This window comes from Acomys russatus, chromosome 13 (genome assembly GCF_903995435.1).
Source record: "Acomys russatus chromosome 13, mAcoRus1.1, whole genome shotgun sequence".
NCBI lineage: Eukaryota > Metazoa > Chordata > Mammalia > Rodentia > Muridae > Acomys > Acomys russatus.
In genome coordinates, this window is record NC_067149.1 from 53,983,050 (window position 1) to 54,006,371 (window position 23,322).

The 23,322-nt window shown below is 51.2% G+C and overlaps 1 protein-coding gene across 4 annotated transcripts in view; it reads right to left on the reverse strand.

Annotated features, from left to right (window-relative positions):
* Positions 1-23,322, reverse strand: part of Tspan9 (tetraspanin 9) — a 179,629-nt gene that overhangs the window by 47,259 nt on the left and 109,048 nt on the right. The gene's annotated exons all lie outside the window — the stretch shown is intronic.

The following is a 23,322-nucleotide window of genomic DNA, read 5'->3' on the forward strand; positions in this document are numbered from 1 at the left end:
AAGAAAGGAGAAGATCACTGCTAGGTCCTCGCCTCCAGGTCCAAGCCCTGGCTGATCTTCAGACATAAGAGGCAGACTCACCCAGCCCAGGGTAGCTAGCATTGCCTCTGACCTCACAGCGGTAGGCCTGGAGATGGTGCTGTCATAGCAATGGATGCAGCAACACTTGTGGCCAGAGGTACCTGCTGGGTGGGCTGAGGCCACAAGGGGTTTCACCTCCATCCACAGGCTTGTGGGACCCCTGCAGGCCTCCTGCCTAACTTCCTTTAGCCTTGAGTCCAGCTTCACCTGACAGGGACGTAGGTCAGACAGAGTTCCACCTCCGGGAGCTTCACCAAGCAGCCCCAGCTCCCCTGGACCTGGGCCCTATACTGTATAAGCAGGGCCTGGGGAAAGCCACTAGCCAGGAAAACCTTGGTCATGCAGCCAGAGGGAGAGGAAGGAGCCTGACCATCAGGGGGGAAAAGCCAAGGGTATCTGGGAGATCTGAGTGGAAAAGCTAATTGATAAGCCAAAACATGAGCAGAAGGGCCCTAGGGTGCTTTCTCTGGTCCCCAGGGTCCAAAGTTCAAAGCTGCCTTACCAATGAGGCAGTTCAGAGCCGAGGCTCGGGCCAAGGCACTCAAGGAGTTTAAGGCAATTCCCCAGCCTCATCACTCACTGATCCCTATCCTATGCCTGCAGCACTTGAGGACATCCGACAGGGTAGGCTATGTGACGGATCACAGTAATTCCTCAATAAATATGAGCTGTCTTTGCTATGTTCTTAAGGGATCAAATGGGGCATGTAGATGAACCTGTTTTCTAAACCAGGAAGAACCCCTGTCGGTTGCTTTATTACAGGCTCCAAAGATGACCTTTTCACTGCCCCTCCCCGGGAGCTGCCAGAGAGCTTCCCCCTGGCCTCCAAAAGTGCCCGGCCCCAGCTGCAAGGGAATGCCATAGTTCCCTGCCCTACCTAGGTCACCCATGGCCCAAAGGGTGAGGGGACAGGAGGTGTGAAATGACAGGAGCAAAGGTGGGCAGAAGAAGGTGTGCAACACACACCAGCCTGCCATGTGAACACCAGCTCGGTTCTGCACATGGGTCCCTGTGTTTCCTAGCACTGCCGAGGGCATTAACTCCCTGCTCCTCGGGCACCCCATACAAATGTCATCTTAAGGGGAAAGCTTCCTGCTCTGCCCCTTCACACACATGACGCTAGAGTTGCTAAGGCCTGCGTGGACAAATCACACAGGTCCAGGCTCCAGATGGGCTATCCCAAGTTCTCACAGCCAGCCCTCCTCAGGCAGCCCAGGCAGGCCAGGCAGGCCCCCAATTCTAGCTTGACTCAATTCAGACTGTGCACTGCCTTCGGGGGACACATTCAGCCAGGGACACGTATGTGGCAGATGACTTGGAATGCTGTTCTGTGGCTCTGAGTCTCCCTGTGTTAGTGGAAAGTGCTGTTGGCGTCAGCTCCTGCATTTAATTTTTCAGTACTAAACGATCACTCAGATTGGCCCACTGTGGTACTTACTACCCGAGTACAGAGGCCCCAGTACAGCACACCACAGCCTGGAGCAGGGTAAGGAGAGGACTCTGCTCCTGCCTCCAGCTGAGAGACATCTGTGTACGCGTCCTGAGAACTTAGCCTGGTGGCCCTGGGCTAGAGACCAGCCCTTGTCACAGACTCTTACAAGATAGTCTTATCTATTTAGACACGAAAAACAAACTCTTGTACCTCCCTTAGACTTGAGACCCCTTCTGGTCCCTGCTGTTGAGCTCTTAGCTCCCAGAGACAGGGGGCAGGAGAAGAGAAAAGGAGAGACAGAAAGCGGAAAACAGTGAGGGCCTGCTTGGCGTGTCTCCTGAGCTCCGGAACAAGCATGAATGAGTCAGGCACACACATGGGATGTGTTGATCATCTTCCTTTGAGGATGCAGCAGCTCAGGGCCAACATCCCACAGGACTAGCCTCACTTGGCAGCCACCCGAAAACCACCCCCACCTAGACCACCACATGCACTCTCACAAACACACACATACACACACACCCTGCCCTACCCAGTCACACTTCCCTGGGTCCCTGGTCTCTGTGAGCTCATTACTAAAGAAGCTTCAGCCTTTCTGCTGGACCAGGACCGTCCTAGGTACACACGTATGTTAGGGAATCCTCCCACCCTCTCAGCTGCCATCCTCTGAGATGCCAAGCTTCCAGGTAGGCCTAGAAGATGTTAAGATGCTGAGAGGGGCAGAGAAACCTCCAATACCCCACCCCCAGGGTGGGCTGGTATGTGGAAGGCAAACAGACCTGTTTTCCCAAACAGGAAACATGCCACTGAAGCGAAGCTGACAGAACTGGGAAATCTGTCAGAGGCCGGTCGGTGCTTGCTGACGTCAAAGCAGATCGGACAGCTGTCATTCCCCAAGCCCATCACACAGCCATTGTGGCGTGGTGATGCATCTAAGCGTGAGTGTGCTGGCAGCTTCAGGAGGCTTCCTCGGACTTAGCTTCTCCTCATCCTTAAATGGGGGGGGGGGGGGGAGTGGGCCTGGGTTCTAATTCGCCCTTGGCAGCATCCCTGATGTAATTTCCTCATCAAATCTCTTTCAACCTCTGGATCTCAGCTCCCTCCCATGTCAACTGGCAGGGACTCACTCTCTGGCCTCAGTTGTGTTCACCTCAGACATTCCCCCAGACCAAAGAGCGCTGGCTAATGTCACAAGCTGGTGAAGACGCTTAGCATAGCACCCAGAACGCAGTATTCAGTCCGTGCCCAACAGTAAGCTTCACAGCCCCTGGGAAAGCCGGCGGGAGTCCCAAGGGAAGCCAGCTGTCCTGACCAGGACCTTGCTAGTTGACGCCCACACACGACAACGGCGGTACAGAGGCCAGCTACCCATTCTCAGCTAACGAGACTAAAAATAATTAGAGATTATAGTTAGGCGGAAAAAAACTTTCTGCCTATCATTTGGGGGAATTTTTTCCCCTGAGATCATTAGCACAAGTCCACCTGAACAGGCCAGGCAGCAACAACCTGGCTATGGGCAAGTCCCTAGGGAGCTTCCAAGCTCCTGGCTACCTCGCATGCACCCCAATTAAACCAGAAGATCTAAAGACTGAGCCCAACATCCACATTTTGTCTGAAATCTACCAAGTGACTCCAGTGTGTGAAAAGGACGGAGAGTCACCAGGAAGTCTGGTGACCAGCAGCCCCTAGGCTACTTGTTCTAACAAGCCATGAGTGCTGTCACTGTCCCGCTGGGTCTAGCGTCAAACCTCTTATGGCCCTGGCCTCTTGCTAGGTACTGTAACTGGATGGAAGGCACAGAGGGCAAGCAGGCACAGAGGTACGCCTGGCTACCACAGCACTGCATGGTGGCTCTTGTGCTTCTTGCTCCAGGACCAAAGCCTGATCATAAGCTGCATGGGAAACATGCTGCGCAGGGACAGGACAGACCGCAAAGCAGATGAGGTCCCTGCTCTGTGTCTCCACACAACTATAATGTGATGGCTTCCCCCTACCCTGTTCCTGACAAGCCCATCTGCGACAGTCTCCATCCAGGGCTGGCATCCTTGGCGGTGGGTTGCAGATCAGCGGAGACCGGGGTGGAGTTTCACTATAATGGTCATGTTTGTCCCAAGGATGACGATGATAGCAGGCTGTTCATGTTAATGCAGCCCGGCTACCCGTGTACTGCAATTACTCCGCATCGATTTGAAAGCCGACTTAGCACAATAGCAGCTTCTAATTTGTAAGCAAAACCTTCAGTGACATAAATCAAACTGTTAGCAGTAATGCCACTGCTGCATGTTAATGGAGAGTTAATAGACAGGGGAGGGCATCTAGGGCATTGGGCCCCTTCAGGTTGTAACCTGCCCACATGGTACTCCTCTGTCCGGGTACCATGGACATCTACATAGCCAGAGCTGTGGCTGAAGCCCTGAGCACCCCTGAAGCCTAAATCCCACATCTAGCTAGTCCAGTGTCCCTATACCAGGTATGACTTAAGGAGAAAGCTAAATCCTGGGGAGAGCTTGGGGAGGCCAGATTAGCTGGACCCCAGCTTCTGCTCCAGACTCTGGTTCATATTTACTAAGGACCCGCTAGAGAATGGTCCTTGAATAGAGCATGCTCATGGTTAGAGCCAGGACATAGCAGGGCGTGCCCACTGCCCTCCCATGACAATCCCATCAGCATCTCTCAGTAGCCACAAGCTCCAGAGAGGCTACTGGTTTAGGAACAGACTGTGAGGTTAAGGGCCAGGATCCCTGTGCATTCATCTAGACATATTTCCCTGAAGCCAGGGTGCTCAACCAGCCTGACACTAGGAAGGCCCAGGGCCTGGGTCTGTATTGGTAAATGCCCTGAAAGCATCCACAATCCTCGGCCACTGTCAGGATCCAACCTAACAACCTACTGGTGGCTGCTCCCAACTCTGGACATCCAAGTTGTGCCCCAGGATTCACCAGGACTCATCACGCCTCACTAAGATGGGACAGAGCCCTGTGCACAGGAAGTGGAGACCATCACTCATGCATCCCTCCCAGGCTGCTATGTTATGTGCCTCCCTGCTGTGTCCTGGCAAGGCTTAGCACTGCCCATAGCACATTCGAAGTCCAACAAATGTTTATTTAGAGAATGTTCAGGAAAAGACAGCATAGAGTCTGCCTGGCTCAGGAGCAATGTGTCCACAGCAGAGCACCCCGGGAAGCCATCACACCTCTCCAATATACACTTGCTCAATTATCCTCAAACAGTGAGTCTTATGACATCAAGAGGAAAGCTTTGGTGCTCACATATCTGTAATAGCATCTTCAACACAAAACAGTCTGACTGTGTGAAGGCAGAACAGCCATGGCAGGGCAAGGATTGCTGTAGACTTGCTTTATCTTTTCTAATATAACTAGGTGTATAAGGAATTACTGGAGTGAACAAGTGAATGGGTGACTGGAAGATGGGTTGGATGGGTATGTGGATGGATGGGTGGATGGATGGATGGGTGGATGGATGGGTGGGTGGGTGGATGGATGGGTGGATGGATGGGTGGGTGGATGGATGGATGGGTGGATGGATGGATGGGTGGATGGATGGGTGGGTGGATGGATGGGTGGGTGGATGGATGGGTGGGTGGGTGGGTGAGTGGGTCGATGGATAGGTGGGTGGGTGGGCAGTTAAGTAGATGCACAGATGAATGAGTGAATAGATGGGTACATACATAAGTGTGTGGGTGGATGGGTGAATGGATAGGTGGGTGGGTGGGTGGATGCATGGGTTTGGATGGGTGGTTGGGAAAAAGGGAAATAAGTAACAGTGGGGTGTGACGCCTAGAGAGTAGGCAGGAGGACAGTACTACCAGTCACCCACAATTCTCAGCTATGATCTCCTGGTGGTGGACACATTCCTCTCCTCTCCTCCATCCCCAAGAGCCAGCAGATTCACAAAAGGTCAGGCTACCGCTAAGTCTCCAGGGATCTCATGCCAAAGATGAGATCTGAAAGATGTCTCCATGTCTTCAAAAAAGAGCAATGGCTGAAGGATGGCTCCAGAGCCAGACTCATCTCTCAGGCAAAAACACATACCACAGCCAAGGCCTGTAATGGGAGGTCCCTGGCTTTTGTAGGGGAGAATCTAGAAATGGCAGCTACTGTGGACCTCTGAGGTAGTTTGGATTGTGAATGCTCCCCCACAGTCTTGGGCATCCGAACATGTGGTCCCCCAGCTGATGGCACTGTTGAGGAGGTTTAGGAGGTTTAACCTTGCTGGAGGAACCATGTTGCTGGACGTTGGTTTTTGAGAGTTTAAAGAGTCAATGCCACTTCGGGTTCACTCTCACTTTCATGTTTGCAGTTCAGGAAGTGAGCCCTCAGCTTCCTGTTCCAGTCTCCACGCTCACCATTTAAACCCCTGGGAACCATAAGCCCCAAGAAACTCCTTCTCTAAGTTGTGTTGGTCATGGTGTTTTATCACAGCTAGAAAAAATAACTAAAACCCATTGACTTTCCACATGGGCCTCTCTGATAGATGGTGTTCCCAAGGGGCTGGCAGCAGTTCTCACATGACATTGAGATAGACACACACACACTCCCACCCCTCCCCACCCCCCGCCAGTGGGCAGGAACAGCAGAACAAGATCTCTAGGCTTGAGTCTTCCAGGCAGCCCCAAGCATCACTTGCCTTGCTGCAGACCTCCCCTAACCTCTACCTCACTTTCCAGCAAAGAGGCCAAGTTTAGCTGGCCCCACAAGAGCATCTCCTGTCCATGCTTCAGGGATGCCCTACTGCCAAGCCTTGCTCAGCTTCCCCCTGTAACAGCAATGTGTTCCCTGTAGGGGAGACTGAAGAGGTGAGGCCCAGCCTTGGGGTCCCATCTGGGACCATCAAGACCATCAGTCTTCCATCCCAGTGATGATAAAGAGGAAGAGATCAGGGTCTTGCTAATTGCTCTAGAGTTCTCTGCTCCCTCATCTGTCCTCAGCTGGTATAAGAAAGGGAAATAAGGTAGTGATGGGTATGGAAGGCTGACAGCATCACTAACACAGGTCAGGGTTGCTGTGAGCCCCTTTATCAGCCCACCCATCATCCTTCCACTCCTCCTTGCTCATTCCCAAGGCACAGAGAAAAATGTACAACTAGATCTCTGGAGTCTTTAAAGGATCATGGTATTAGAGAGCTGCCGGCCTGGCTTGATTCAGTTTCCCCTCAGTCGCATCCTCTATCCACATTCCTGGTCTCAGATAAGCAACCGACACAATGAATACAGTGCCTGAGTGGAGATGGCATGGGGGCCAGTTGGAAACGGCTCCCTTACAAGGTACATTCAGCAGGGACAAACTCACCACAGTGACAGATGAAACAGCCACCCATTGTAAAGTGCCAGGCATGGCCACTCACAGCCGACAGGGAAGCCGCCCGCCACTGTCATTGCTCTGCAGAGATTCAGGAGCCCTGCAAGAACTGGTGCTGTGAGCCAAATCCGTTGCACACCTGTCCATCTTCGTGGATGCTGTCTCAGATGCTACCCTGTCTAGTCTCCCCAGGCCATGACAGGAGGGACGAGCCTTGGCACATCACTTTTCATTAAGGCCTTCACTGCACAACGCCACAGACACGGAAACAACCAGACATCCACCAAGAACAGCCATCTGGCTAGCTGAGTGGCCCTGACAGCCATCAGGCCCACCAGGCTCTCTGCACCTCTTGACTCCCCTCTTCTGGGGGCTCCAGCTCTAGGCCAGGGTCTGGATTTGGCGGGTAGGGGGAGAGGGTGAAGGAAGAGAAATATCAGGATTTTTTTTTTAATGACCCAGATTCCAGCCAGATGCATCTGTTATTGGTGGTAGACAGAGCTGTGAACACAGCAGCTGGTGATGTCTTAATCACCATAGGCAGGAAGGAGAGGGGCCTGAGGCACCAACCTGGCGGATGCAGGAACCACTGCCAGCTACATGAGGCAGCCACAACGGCCACCCCATGATCTCAGCCTGTGGCCTTGTCCCTTCCACTCCTGTCTTTACTCTCTTCCTCCCCTCCACAGTGTCTCTGTCACAGGATGTGACCTCCCAGCTCATCCCTCATCTATCTCCTCTCACACTCCCTGGCCTGAAGGAAGATGAGGGAGTCCAGTGCCTTAGTCTTTCCTGCCCAAGAGAAAGCCACAGGAGGGTCCAGCAGAGGAAGTGGAGGCTGATGGAGGAAGTGGAGGCTGAGAGCAGAAAGCAGGCAACCCATGCCCTAAGTCCAAACGTTTGTTCCCAATGCTGTCTTGCCAGGGAGCTTGGTCTTGTCACCTGTCCATCAGTTATCAGCTGTAAAACCCAGGACCCAACACATCTGCCAAGGGCCACTGAGTCAAAGCTTTTAATACAAGCAGAAAGAGGGAAGCAGCCCTACAGTAAACTGACCCTGACCTCCATGGTACACACACATCTACACTCACTCACACACTCTCATCACACATACACAGCGCAGTGGTTTGAACAATAGATGACTCCCACAGTCTTGGGTAGTTGAATACTTGAGTAAGTTTAGGAGGTGTGGCCTTGACGGAAGAAGTACGTCATTGGGGGTGAAATTTGGGAGTTTAAAGACGACCATATCTGCCCTCTCTCCCCTTCCTTCTCCCTCCCCCTCCCCTTCTTTCTTTCCCCTCACCCCTCATGTGGTTCAAGATGTCAGGCCCCAGCTTCCTGATGCTTATGTTCTACCATCATGGACTCTAACCCGCTGGAACTAAAACCCAACTTTATTCTGTAAGTTGCCTTGGTCAAGGTGTCTTATCGCATTAGAAAGTAACTAACACACATAGCAATGGTAAAATTTAAGGAACAATTGAAAGAGATAAGGGTATATGGCAAATAACAAAACAGCCAGGCTGAGAGGTTCTCCATCATGCACCGCGCGGCCCTCCTGTGCCAGCCCTTCCCTCACAGGGCAGAGGCCATTCAGAGAGCTCAACTTCTGCACGACAGTGTCCCTGCCTGGCCCTCCACAAAGGGAACTGATGACTAACTAAGCTCAAGGCCTGGGGGATAGATTCCCATCTATAGGACCCTTGACTCGCCAACATCTAAAATCTTCTTGGAAAAAAAAGGAGTGGTGGTGGTTAAACCCTTAGGAACCTACATGGCTGGCACTAGAAGCCTGAACCCCACCCCCCCCCCCACCACCACAATGAGCTTCTATGACCGCCATAGTGATCCTGGGTCCTGCGACATCCACCTAGACAAGTAGATGCTGTTGTATTGTGACCTGAACATCCCTTTCTCTCTCGGTCACTGAGTTTCCCCAACGGCCAAATAAGGTTGTTTATCCCAGAGAAACTCCTCAAGGAGAACCAGTAGCCCTGAAACCATAAATGGGGGAGGACTAAAGCAGGAAAGGCTCTCCTACCCTTCCAGACAGACTCCCGACCATAAAGACTAGTGAGTGCCCAGGGTAGTTGGTCTCTGAGGGAAAGAAAGGAGATACATAGCGACAGGAACAAGTGAGACTCCCGGGTGAATTCCCGCTTACAGAACCTACTGCCACATCAGATGGTTAAAGCAGAAACCAGCCCAGGATGATCCGCCTGTATCCCCACAGGGCAGATAAACCCAAGCTAGCAAATTTGCTCCAGTGCCTGTCAATCAAAGGGGTTGGATGGTCAGCCCAGGGCTGCAGTTGGAGCAGGGATAGCCCTGGCCACTGACTGGTCACTTTCCTGTCTAGAGAGAAACGGAGACCAGCCCCCTGAAACACACAAGGGTCCCTGATGGTCATCTAGTGAAGCCTCTGCCAGGAGGATAGAGCCAACACCAACACCAACACCAAGACTGAGGAGTCCCAGCGGAAGCTGCCCCTCCATAGCTCACACTCTCCTCTCTGCTGTATTTAGGGCAGCTGGAAGCAACGAGGAAGGAAGAGAGACCCCCAGAGGTACCACTATGGGTCCCACAAATGCAGTTTAACAGTGGCTGACCCTTTGAGGGGGGTGACCAGGACAAAGTCACTTTTCCATGGCCTGTCATCTGCTTTGCTTTTGAAATTCTAAAGTGAATTCTCACCTGATTACGTTGCTAACCGCGAAACAATCTTTCTTTAGATTTACAGAACCCAGAACATCTGGTGGCCTTTGTAATGCTCTCCCTTAGTCTGCAGTTCTGTTTATCAACCCAACACAAAACATGTAAATGGCTATGAGGCTCAAGTTTTCCCGAGAAGTAATATATGTTTTCATTAACTCATCCCATTGTAACCCCTTCCCAGTTCTCCCAGGTAGGGTAGGCAGGGAGTAAGAGGTGAGCTTCATCTTACACACTAGAGACTGAATCACACAGATCCTCAAGGGGAACCATGGCAGAGCTGGAGGGGAGGCCTGCACTGCCGACCCTGCCTAAGGTTCCACACACTCATGTTCCATATGCTGGAGCCAAAAGAGGACAGAGGCGAAGCTTTGAGGAGCAGAGGAGGATCTGGCGGTGGTGACAAGCTGTGTGAGGGCACCTCCCCTTATACTGAGAGATCAGGACAGACTCTCAAATTCGCAGTTCAGAAGCGACCTTTTAGCTCTGCCAGATGGGTCAGCAGGTAAAGTCACTTGTTGCCAAGGCTCACGGCCTGAGTTCAACGCCTGGGATCCACATGAAGGGAGAGAGAGCCACTCCTGCCAGTTGTCCTCTGACCTTCACATACATGCCCTGCCACACACACATGGACTAGCCTTGGCTTTGAGCCATGTGTTTGGTGGAGGCTTTGTTTGTCTGCAGGGAAAACTGGGTAGCAGCGGGGAGCACAAGCCAGGCCATTTCATTATGGGAGAGGAAAGAAGAAAAGGCTGTGGATACCAGGCTACCCCAGATAGCCATGGACAGTTTGAAGAGGCAAGGCCAGTGAAGGCCAGGCAGCGCAAGGGAGGAAAGAGAAAACCCTTCCTAATGCTGACTGCTAGAGGGAGGAATTAAAGCAATTGCAATTACAGCTTCTAACAATAGGAAGGGAACCGCCACAGTTCCTGTGTCAAACAAGAGAGTCTCCTAGAAAGGGTGCTTAATAAAGCAGCCCGCCCCCTCATTAGCTGCTCCGTTGGCGTGACAGCCCTCCCAGGCATGGGGGCAGGGTAAAACCCACTCGCCATGGTGAGGCGGAGTCCCCATCTCTTACAGACTCAGGTTCCTTCCTACTCGACAGTGGGAACTGGGATAGAGGGACAATTCTCTCTCTGCTAAGCCCCCAGGGACACATCTAGCTGAAGCCCGGGAGCTCCTGTCTCTGACCCAGGCCAGCATCAGAACAGCTGCTCCCCCAGCACTGTGAGCTCCCGGCATAGCAAGAATCTGGGTCAGCTTCCCCAACTCTCAGGCAGTGGGTTACCATTTGTTGACGTCACGGCATGGGCCTATCTAGCTGCCGGGCCCCCTCGCCCTGGGCTCCAGCTTTACCACATGTGAGAGATGAAATACCTACCACTCTGGTCCACGGCCCAACTGAGGCCACTGTGAAATGAGGAGATCCAAGTGCGCAGAAAGGACAGAACATCAGAGCCTAAGGAAAGGGCCCTGCCCCTGAGTGGACAAATCTAACCCTTTCCACATAAGGAAACTGAGGCCGGGAGAGTGGCTCACCTTGGGTCAAACAACCAGCTGGCAACACACTTAGGACAAGAAAACAAGTGTCTGGACCAACCCCCCTGGCTCCTCCTCACAAGTTACCTGGTGGCATCTTGTTGGACAGGGTCCCTTCTCTTCTGGCAGCAGGGAGGGAGCAGCTGATTAGTGGCTGGGTACCAGAACCTCCCAGACTGCTGGGTGGTTGCCCAGCCCCACCCTACCCCACCCATCCCGACAGGTTGAGAGCTGCTGCCATTTAGGAGAGGAGTAAAGGAACCAGCGAGGCTGAGATTCTTGTCAATATTCCACCCACGGCTCTGAATCAGACCCTCCACCACCGGGGAAACATGCACTTTTCACATAGACCCCCCCTCCTCCCAGCAGGAGGCTGAGGCAGGGGGCCCTCAGGGGGGTAGGCTGAGGTGGGAGGAGGGAGGAAGGGAGGGGAAAAGAGGGCGGGTATCTCTTGATGCCTGCCATAAATGGTAACAAATGGAGCATCTTGTTCACTATCCTCCTCTCCTGAAGGCATCTACCTTCCTCCCCCCATCCTCCTAGCTCCTGAAGGTCCCTGTTTTCCCACCGATGCCTCCCTCAAGGCAACGGGGACCAGTCATACAGGGTGTCCTAAATGGCTTGGACATCACAGAGCTGCTGTGGAGTTTGGGCGCATCAACCTGACAAGCTGTCGCTCTGATTTGGGTCTGACTGGCTTCTGCCACAAGCATGAACTTCTTCCCTTGGGAAGGAGTGGACAGAGCCAGGCTTCGGGATGCACCTAGCCTCCTACGGCAAGCCAGAGGCGCAAAAGCCTTGCGACACACCACTGTGCTTCCCCGCGAGCAAGCTCCCCTGTCCAGCACCTAGGCAGCCACCATGCTCTCCTGACCCCTCCCCCTAGACAACAGAGCCATCCCCACAGGATTTCCAATTGTCATCTTCACCTAGAGGTCTTCTCCAAACAGGCCCCATTCTGAGCATCCTTGCATACACAGAAGGTCCTGACCTTTGCTTTCACCCTTTTGCAGCTGCCTCCCAGGCCTGACATTTCTGCCTGCCCCACTGCCACAATCCCACTGTTTCTGCCCTTCCACAGGCCTCCTCCTATTTCCCTTCTGCTACTTCCCACTCCTTGGTCCTCCAGACCCTGGGGCCCTCCCTCCCCGCCCTTTAGCATCTGCTGAGCAGCAGACCTCTTACACAAAGCCTGTGCCTGTCAAAGGGCAGGGGCAGCAGCTGGTACTCAGACTCACACTCTGACCTCCACGGTAAGCGAGAGTAGAGTGACAGTGCTGGGTGCTCATCATACATGCGAACCCTTCTCTCTTGCCCTCGCCTCTGAGCAGTCCCTTATTCATCAGGTTTTGCCTTGTGACAGCAGTAAGTGGGAAGTCACACACAGGGCATCTGGCCTCATCCTGCTGATTTCAGACTTCCCACCCCTCTCCTTGCCTCCACAGGGCTAAATCTCACAAAGCTGCCAAGCTCCCGGACCATATGGCCCCACCCGAAGCCACTGCGGCTCCCCAGCATCACTTCTCTCACACTTAAGTCTTCCCACTGTCCTGCCACCAGCCTTTGGTACAGTGGCTCTCAATCTTCCTAATGCTGAGACCCTTTAATACAGACCCCTCACACATCGTGGTGAGCCCCAGCCATAAATGATTTTCTTTGCTACTTCATGACTGCCACGGTGGTGTTATTACAAACTGTAATGTAAATATCTGATATGTAGGCTATCTGACATGTGACCCCTGTGGAGGGGTCATTCAACCCCCAAAGGGATCTCAACTCACAGGTTGAGAACTGCTGCTTCCATAGGTTTGCCCTCACTTCCAAAGGTTATTTATGGAAACCCAGATGGAAAGGGACATCAAGAGAAGAAAGTGAACAAGATGATTTGGACCAAAGAAAACAACCTCGGAGCCTCTTGGAAGCCAGAGTAATGAAGGGATCGCATGGCTCGTGCAGTGATACGCAAGCCTTCTACGTGTGCAAGGCAGCACACGGGAACTTAGACAAGGCTCGGGTCATCCATGTCCTGCTGCCTCATAAAGGTAAGAAAGAGGAACAGAGGTTCTGGCTCCTGGGACTGCAGGGCTTTGCTGGAAGGCATGTTGAGGAGCTGGCCCCCAGGATAGCACGGTAAGAAAGCAATGCCATGAACAGGTCACCAGTTAAGTCTTGACAGTGAGCAGGTCTAGCAGAGTACACTGGGAATGGCTGTGGAGAAGGGGTTGAGATACTAGGGTCTGCAATTGTGGTTTATAAGGAATTGTCCCCCCCCAAAAGATGTCCTAGCTTGAGGGGCCCTGGAAATACCCTCCTCTGTGGGACTCAGACAACATGTGCATCCAAGCAGAGCAACAGCGAATACTAGAGCCATCTCCCACTGGGGACAGGTTGGGGATGCCCAGACTGTGAAAGGGACAGTAGCCACTGCTCTCTCTCTCCTGGGTCTCAGCCTCCCTGTCCATCCCTGTCCTCTCAGAGAGGATGAAGAGGACAGATCTCAGGCATGAACAGGCTCTGGCAGCCCGGTGTCACATGCATTCAGGGGGAAGCACTGCAGCTGGCATCTGCTGCTTGGCTGGCCTGCTGCCCTCTCGCTTTTCTTCGTGTCCACATCATTGATCTCCTTTGGGGAATTCACCTCTCCTCCCCAGCATGGATGGTCTCGTCCAACCAATCAAAGCACACTGTTCAAGTACAGCAAGGCCGAGCACATGGCCATACTAGACCCTCTCCTCAGAAGCTGACTCCTGACAATGAAACACAAAACAGCAGCAGCACACCCATGCAACAGTGTCAGGGGGTCAACACATCAGTATCCCGATGCCCACACTTCCAAGGCAGCCCTGGCTCCCGCCCACCATGGCCTGTGTGGCTCAGTTTTCCTTCCGGACTGTGAACTACACTACATCCTTTCACAGACCAAGGAAGCTCCCTAGAGAGGAAAATGAGGGGCTGATCTCAAACAGAGAAGAGGCTGAGGCAGAAAAAACCAAAGAGATCTGCCAAATGTTCTGCACTCCACCCTGGATGCTCAACAGCACCACTGGGATAATACAGGGGTGTTTTCCTAAGGAGGGGATGTGGTGCTTGCCATCTAAGAGCTCCTGCTCATCTACAGTCCCCTAAGGAAGCAGATGCTTAGAAAATGGCAGCTCATGCCCAAGAGCCACACACATTCATGGAGCAAACTGTGAGAAACAGATGACTCATGTAGAGAGAGCGACACATACCTGCACACATATACTTGAGAAAGTGTTGGCTGTTTTATATCCAAGTATACATATGGCATAAACGTATATGCTCACATGTATTTATACACAGACAAGCCTTTGGGCTGAATTTTTGTTCCAACTTCAAAATTCATGGGTTGAAATTCTAACCCCAATGGGACAGTATAAGAAGACAGGTCCTCTGGGGGAGGTGACTAGGCCGTGACAGTAGAGCCCTGGGGAATAGGCAAAGTGGAAAAAAGTTCAGAAGCCTCTGCTTAATAAATGGTGGGTAAGACCTCCAAATATTACAAAACAACATGGGACATTAAAGATGACTTACTGTGTAAAGAGATATAAAATATTCATGGATTGAAATGCTTGAATACAATTTACATTCACAAATAAACACAAAGATGGAATTCCTCCTGAGCTGATAAACAGACTCAATTAGAGGCCAGCTAATGAAAATGCCAACAGTGTGGGACAAGGAGGGGAACTGACTGATTTTTAGCTAAAAAACTATGTAAACTGATTGCAGAATTTATGCAGAAGAATAAGGGGCCAAGAATGGCCAGACACTCTTGAAAAACCAGAAGTCTGCCTTGCCATAGAGACTTACAGTATTGCGGTCACACAAAAAGACCCAGGCATGTATGAAAACATAGGTGGTATCATGCATCTGTGAAGGAAGATATTAATCAATGAAGCTGGAATACACAGGAGAAAAAAAATATCAGCATTCTGTCCCATGTCAGACACACATAATAATTCCAAATGTATTAAGGACCTAAATACAAAAATAAAAACTTGGAGAAATACAAAAGCTCCTCCTTACTTTTCAGTCCGCAGTTCCTGAGTGCCCATGTAGTGGCAAGCATCATGCAATTATCGAGATATAAGAACACCATGAAATAACACATTTCCGAAGTAACAGAGAAAGTCCAATCTAACAAAAGAAACAGCAAAGGTGTATTTCTGTTTATCCAAAGAGTCCACGAACAAAGTAAAAACAAACAGAATCTCAAACTGGAAGCTATCAACAGTGTTGGTGATGCATTCAACTGACAACAAATTAATACCCAAAACATAAAACTAACAAGTAACAGGGAAAAAATGGCACACCAATCTATAGGAAAGTGGACCAAATACACAATGGGGCACCCACTCAAGAGGTGAGAATGGCTAACGAGGATGGGGAACGGTGTCTGCTGGTATCAGGGGTGCTGAGTAAGGCCATCGCAATGCAGCACCTCACACCTACCGACAGCGCTGGAGCATCCATCACCCATTTTCAGTCAAGAGCCACCGGAAAGTCAATGTATGCACCACCCTGGAAACAACTCTCCTTTTCCTGTGTGCCACAAGCACACAGGGTATCTACGGGGGCACGTCTCCAAGTGTAGTCTATGGAAATGCCTGATGTTGAAATGCTTTCACAGCAATCTCCTATGGCCGCCATGCTGCAGTGCATGCATGTGTTGTTGAGGCCTAGATAAAATCCTCCAGGAAACTTATGCAGGAATGTTCACAAAAGAGGAAAGACCACGCTGAGGCTGTCATGTTATGAACTGCCACTGAGTGAAGAGACAGAGGCATACTTACAGACACAAACGGAACACAAAAGATGTTGGATTTTAATTTGGGGTTTTGTTTGTTTGTTTTGTTTTTGTGTGGTGTGGTGTGGTGTGTGTGTGTGTGTGTGTGTGTGTGTGTGTGTATTGCTAAAGATTAATCTCAAGGTCCTATATGCACGCTAAACAAATGCTCTATTGCTGGTAGAAACACAGTCTGAATAGTTCTATCTATCCATTCCATCTAAAGTTTAAAGGATCAGGAGATGGCTCAGCGTATAAAATGCTTGCTGCAGAAACACGAGGACCCGAGTTTAGATGCCAAAACCCCATGTAACAAGCCAGATGTTGTGGCTCACCACTATAACTCAAAGATAGGGTGGCAGAGACTGTCAGGTCTCAAGGGCTCACTGTACTATACCAGGTCAACCGAAACAGCACACTGCAGGTTGAGCGTTAAGACTATGTCTCAAAAATAAAACAATGTAATAGAGGAAGATCCCTGAACTCCATCTCTAGCCTCCACATTCAAGGATAGCCAATATCTTTACACACACACTCACACACACACACACACACACACACACTCATAAACAAATGTACACGTACACACTCATACACCATATAACACGTGTAAAGAGTTTTTCCAAGTTTAATTTGTTTTTGGTTTTTGAGACAGAGTTTCACTATGTGGCCATGGCTGGCCTTGAACTCACCTGCCTCTGCCTCCACCATGCCTGGCTTATGCATAAAGCTTTAAAATAAGCCAATGAAATGATGAGCAAGGATGCCACCTGGAATACATGGCACACTGTTTTAAAAGATAAAGGTTCTCTCTGGGGCTATAGGAGTGGGGTGGGGACACTTGGTGAGAGACAAAAATAGGTTGCATGTATGTATGTATGTGTGTGTGTGTATATATATTCTATATATACACACACATATATATACACACATATAATACACATATATAGTGTTTGTATGTGTGTGTGTGTCACATGCAATTGGCAATATTAAACCCTTTAAGTGACTGCTTTTTTAAAAAAGATTTATTTATTATGTATACAGTGGTTTTGCCTGCGTGTACTCCTGCATGCCAGAAGAGGGCACCAGATCTCATTACAGATGGTTGTGAGCCACCATGTGGGTGCTGGGAATTGAACTCCAGACCTTTGGAAGAGCAGTCAGTGCTCTTAGCCTCTGAGTCATCTCTCCGGCCCTAACTGACTGCTTTTATATGGTGCAACAACTGGTGCCTACTGTGCCTTAGTCAGGCCAGGTCATAGACTAAGCAAAGTCTGACATGCACTGGGGACACCATGTGGTCCACAACAACATGACCACTAACCAGCTAGCCTGGTCCAGACCTCACTCAGTACACCAAGGACCAGGAGAGTATGGTGAGATAGTATGTAGCTAACTGTGTCTATGACAAGCACAGATTCATGAAGAACTGTCAGTTACAGCTGCAAGCCCTGAGGTGAGGTACTGCTGACGCCACATTATCTTCTAATACTGCCCTCTCTGGGAATTTCTGCTCCCCTTTCCTTTGCTCCACATACCCCTAAGGCCAAAGGCGCTCCAAATAATCCCTAACTAGAGAGATGCCTGCAATTCTTTCCAGGACTCCAGAGCTATGGCCTACACTGCCACACAAGGGTGAATGTCCCAACCTTCCGCTGTGGGGCATGCAGGAAAGTGAGCACAGCTACCCACCACGGCATCTTCTGGGCTAGGTGTCCTGCCAGACCACATGTGTACACAATGGGATGGGTAGCTAACATGCTGACAGACCACACGTGCACACACGCACACACACACACACACACACACACACACACACACACACACAGAGGAGACTGTCTCAGTAGGTAATGGGAACACAGGAGAGAGGGGATAGAATCTGTCTGTGTGGAAAGCTGCCTGGTCAATGTGAATTACACTCTTGCAAGATGAAAGGTCCCTGAAGACAGAAATCCTGGCTATGACATCCATCTCTTCAAGCCACCAAAACAGCGCCCCTGCAGGGCTTTGAAGCAGCATACACACCCAGTTGCACCCCCAGGACCTCTCTAGCTCTCCTGACAGGCTGCTGAAGGGAAAACAGACCCCTCAGAAGCAAGATTCTAGGTGTCCTCCGAAGCCTAGAGCTCTCCAGACAAAGAGCGGGGCCCAGATCTTGACCTGGTATTCTTCCTGGATGGTTGGTAGGCCATTTTTCATGTTCCTGCCAGGAGTGCCCCCTGCCAAGCCCCCACCACTTCTGCAGGCAGATTAGCTTTCGAATGTGAGCAGGGACAAAGCTGGCTCAGAAGACTTAACTCTGGCGATGGGTTTAGCCCAGCTTCAAAGCTTCCTTTCTGGAACCAAACAGGCAGACACATCAGGGAGGGGGGGGGGAGGGGGGAGGGGAGGGGCAGGGGAGGGGGAGCAGCACTGGGAGGGAAAACAAGAGCCTGGCTCTAAAGCCAGATTATTCACTACAACAGCTCACCGCCAAGTGACACAGAAAGACCTGTTATGGTGGTCACTGAAGAGTCTATCACCCTTTCTCCTTCGCCTGGATCCCAGTCTCACCTGACCACCTAGCTCCTATCCATGCCTCAAAACCCAAGTGCAACTTGGTCAGCTTTAGGATCTTTGTAGTTGGTCTCTACTAAGCCACACTGCTCTATTAAGTAGCTTTATTGAGTACCTACTGTCTTCATATGTGTGTCTGACTCCATGGAACTCTGAGCCACTTAACACAATGGCTTACAGCAAGTGTTCAATAAATTCACGCTGCACACACAAGCCACTGGGCATCTACCTGTCCTTTTAGTAGAAGAAAACAGAAAACCTACATGTTTCACTGAGTGTGTTTTACAAACTAACGGGGATGAAGAGGAGCCCGGAGCTCTTTGTAACTTCTTTTTCTTTCTGATATGAGAAGCATCTCAGTGAAGGGGAACTCAAGTATAGCCATGAGGGGGCAGGGAGAGCAAAGGCCAAGTCAAGCCAGGATGCTGGGGCCTGTAGCTGCCCACCCTAAAATGATGGGGAAGGAGGCGGTCCCCATCTCCATAGATCCCACCCTTGGCAGCCCTGGGTTCAAGTGCTGCACACAGGAGAGGACAGATGACCTCTTGATTCCGTGACTTCCTGGCCTGAGAAAACTGATCTGCCCTGTCCTTACCAGCTGGAGGCTCCTGCGCATGGAGCGGGCATTCAGCAAATACTTGTGGAGTGAGTGAATGGACTCAACTGGGACCCAATACCCTACTAAGCCATAGAAAGCCTGCTGCCAAGTTCAGCCAAGGGCAGCCAAGCGCAGGAGGTGGGAGCAGCCGGAGTGTTAGAGGGGAGAGGCTGGCCGTGTTTGCTGTGTTCCCTGGGGCCAGGCCTGGCCAGGCAGGAGAAGACTGGAGGTCCCAGCAGTTCTTTCTATTTCATTTGGGACTTTTTTTCTCTCTCCCCTCCTCCTCCCTCTTGATTGACAGCAATTTCTGGCTCTGACATGATTTAAAAATAGATATTAAGACCAGGAAGTTTAATTTTTAATGCGTTGGAAATGAACAGAGGGCTGGCATTCTTTCACGGCCACGTTCCAGGGGTCTCTCAGGCTACCTGCCAGGCCCTTCAATCTTGCTGTTTGACCCCAGCAGCCAGACATGACCCCACCCAAACTCCAAAAGATCTGCTTATAGCAGTCTCTTGGGGAGTCAGCCCTCACTCCCAAGCACTATGGGAAATGCCTGTCTCTCCCTATGCTGCCTGCTTTACGTGAATCTCCTGCATGGAAGGATCAGGTAAGGCCAAGTCCCAATCTGAAACCAGAAGGTACCCGACAAATTCTCTATAGCACAGATTCACTGTATACAGACCTTACTTAGTCCAGAGCCCACAGAGGCACTTAAGGCATGGCCATGCCAGTATGGAACATGTGCAGCTGAGGCAGTAGAGAGGTCTGCCCTGGCCAACCACACCCAAAGACAGCAAACAAGAGGGGCCTGCCCTTCAAGGAGATTTATCAGGCCCCTCCATCTCAGAAAGCAACTGTACTCAACTGGATTCAGGCTGGGAAGAATTGGGCTGGGATCAGGCTTTGCTGGCCAGAGAAAAGGCCATGTGGCCTCAGCACACACGGATCCCTTCTGTGCCTGACTCCTTTCCTTATTGGCAAAAGCCCTTCAGGAATGAATATTCACTTAATCTCAATCTGGAATATTCTCCCAGACACCCTGGAGAGGATCCAGAGGTAGATGGGCTAAAGCTTTTGTAGACTGCAGACCTCCTATTTCTGTCCATTAAGAAACCAGACGTATCTGTGGTCCTGAGAATCAGGGTGTGTGTGTGTGTGTGTGTGTGTGTGTGTGTGTGTGTGTGTGTGTGTGTGTGTGTGTGTATAAAAGGAACCAAGATAGGGAATGCCACAAATCCCCCTCCTTAATTCTCTCCATCTATGTCAGGTCCCCAGAAAAGCAGTCCTCCTGGGTGCCCCTGGCTCCCATGGTGCACTGGGCCGCCTACCAGGCTAGAACTGTCTGCTGAAGCCAGTATGCCAGGAACAGACCTGGACCCCCACCAGCAGGCAAGCACCCAGCAGTCTGGGAGGCACCTGCCCCTTTCTTAGTAAGAAGGAGGAGGGCAAACAGCACAGCCCCACCTCCGTCCTACCCCTGGTGATGTCACCAATACCACTGCACTCAAAGCTCCACCCAGTGGTGAGGAAACCATCAGCGTGGTGGGGGGTGTTGGGGGGAGGGGGCGGGGGGCCAGGGGGGCTGGCGCGGGGGCAGCTGCTGCAGTGTGAGCCCACCCGAACCACACTGAACCCAGCCTCCTCCAGAGGCTCCATCATATAGGGGGTGTGGCACTGTGCCTACCTCATGGGCTCTGGATCCATGAAAAATACTCTATCGACTATAAAGTCAAATTCAACCCTAGTCCTCAGAAAAAGCCTCTCTGGGCCGTGACACTAAAACAGGTGATGGCTACATCACTCTAACTTCTGATGTCAGTAGGCTGAGTCTGACCCTCCCTATGCCACCGGCTTCGTTTCCTCCTGTGTTCCCCCACGCAGTGTGCATGAGAGCAGCAGAGGCCTCCCAAGCACCATGCGCAGCCACGCTACCACATGGTCTCCCCTCATTTAGCTCCTTCTTTTGCTCCACCCCTATATCACGCTAAGAAGCACCTGCCTGGAAGAATTCCTCACCTGAGTACAGTACGGTGACCCACCATCCCCAGATCCCTCCGAGTTCCAGAAAGCACTGGCAAACACATAAGCAGCCACCCATTCCTCTTCTGCCAGATCCTCCATCTTTCCTAAAAATCTGCATCCTGTTTCAGCATCTCATCTGGTAGTGGCATTAAAAAAGAAAATGTGTCTTCGAAACTCAACTCACCCTAGCTTGTAGTTTGTCACAGGAATTCAGAAAATACTAAGAAATTAGAAAGTCAGGGAGTGGGATAGTACAAATGCTTGCCAGGGAGGAGTTCTAATTAGGACCAGGCAGTAAGATCTCCAGCTTCTAACTACACACTAGAAAGGGCAAGCACACACATCAACAAACCGCTTCGACTGGAACTGCTGCCACGCTTGTAGAAAAGACAGAATCACTCCTCACACAATGGCTTAAGGGGCTAGAACGGCCTTTATTATTGGCAGCTTCTCTTCCCCATAACTTGGGACTTGGGGTTCCCAGCCACGTAACTCCATGCTGCGGTTCACTCCTGAAATTCATTTGGTTGCTTACAAACATATTACAGGTCCCTGCTATGTTCATGACACAGACAGACCCTGGCCTGCTAATAGGTCTCCTGCCCAACACCAAGCTTCCAACATTCTGAAGGCATCACAAGCTGTTATACCAACAGAGGCCAGCAGGCGGCGGGGTGAAGGTGGCCAAGAGCCCACGCTGCTAAGTGAGAGTCATTGGTCAAAAGGTACTAAACATCTACTTTGCCCAGAGTCTTCATATAGTTAATATGTGTGCAGTGTGGGGCAAATCAAAAAGGTACGGGAAAAAATGAAAGAGGAAGAAGGTTGCAGTCAACAATAAAAACGATGGCATCCATGTGGACCAAGACACTAGAGAAACACACACAAGGGCTTGGCTGCCACAGAACCTGGCAAAGGAATGGAAAGAGCAGAAGGCACTGGCCCACAAGACAGTGACATTGTCATTCTTAACATTCCAATGGCTCTCGTCACCAGAAAGAGAATCAGAATAACTGCCCCAGCTTTCCTAAAACTCCAACCGCATGACAGGTGACACTAATCATCATAGCGCCCCCTCCCCTACACCTCCCTTCCCCAGACCCAGTCCCAGCCCCCACCTCCAACTATGGAAACATCTAGAGGAACCCACCTCATCTCAGGCTAGTCTCTCAGGAAAGGAAACTGATGCACTCAGGTGCCCCCCTGACCCTCAGGGTACCACGTAGCTAAGCCAGCAAGAATCATGAAGCCTTCTTAACGGCCTGGTCTGCGGACGAGGCCCCAATCTTAAGGGGCACAGTGAGCCACTCAAGGTCACACAAGAATCTAATGAAGAATGGAAGGAAGATAAGACACGCTCTTCTTCCTTCCAAGCTCAGAGCTTTCACTTCTCCAGAAATGTTGCCCCCTATACACACACACACACACACACACACACACACACACACACACACATGTGCACGCGCACGCACAAAAGTTTTTCTTAAAGTAGGTCACTACGCAGAAGATGCACACCACTGCCACCCAGCCTCACTGAGGATGTCTTTCTCCTGCCCCCAAGCTCCTCCTGGACCATGCATGGCAGCCTCCAACCAGTGGCCAGGACAGAGCCTGGGGCTGAGCCAAACATCTGTGCTGACTAGTCTGAGCTCTGGTGAAAAAAAGGCACAGGCAGTAGTAAGGGTGAAAGGACCCGGTAAGAATTTTAAGAAGTTTGCATCCAGTTTGTGTAACTAGTACTTCCTGTGAACAAACAGTCACCAGTGTCACATGTGAGGCAGGGGGAATTTCCAAGCCGGTCTATCCATAGACAGTTTCTCATCTCTCATCAAAGACAGGGGGCATCACTGCCTGTCTCCCTTTGTCCCTTCTCATCCCAGAGCCTGGGAAAGTGTGGCCAAAAGCGGCAGCCAGTCCCCCATCCCATGTTATTGCCTCCTCCTTTTCCTGGGAGCCACCTCAATGAGCAGGAGACTGTGACCTCCACACCCCCATCCCACTCCCACAATGCTCCAGACTGTTCTGCACTGAGAGGCAATGGAAGAAACTCAGAAACCATGCTCACGGTGTCTCCCACCACCATAGGGCAGAGCTGCTCAGAGTCTGACCCACGCCCACTGATGCAGGTTCCCCAGGCAGCTACTTCAGCGTGGCTTTCCTTCCGTGGGGTAGGAGGCAGTGGCAAACTTTGCCAGGCTCCTAGGGGCAGAGCATGTCTCTCCTGGAAGACCACCGACTAGTTGGAGCCTCC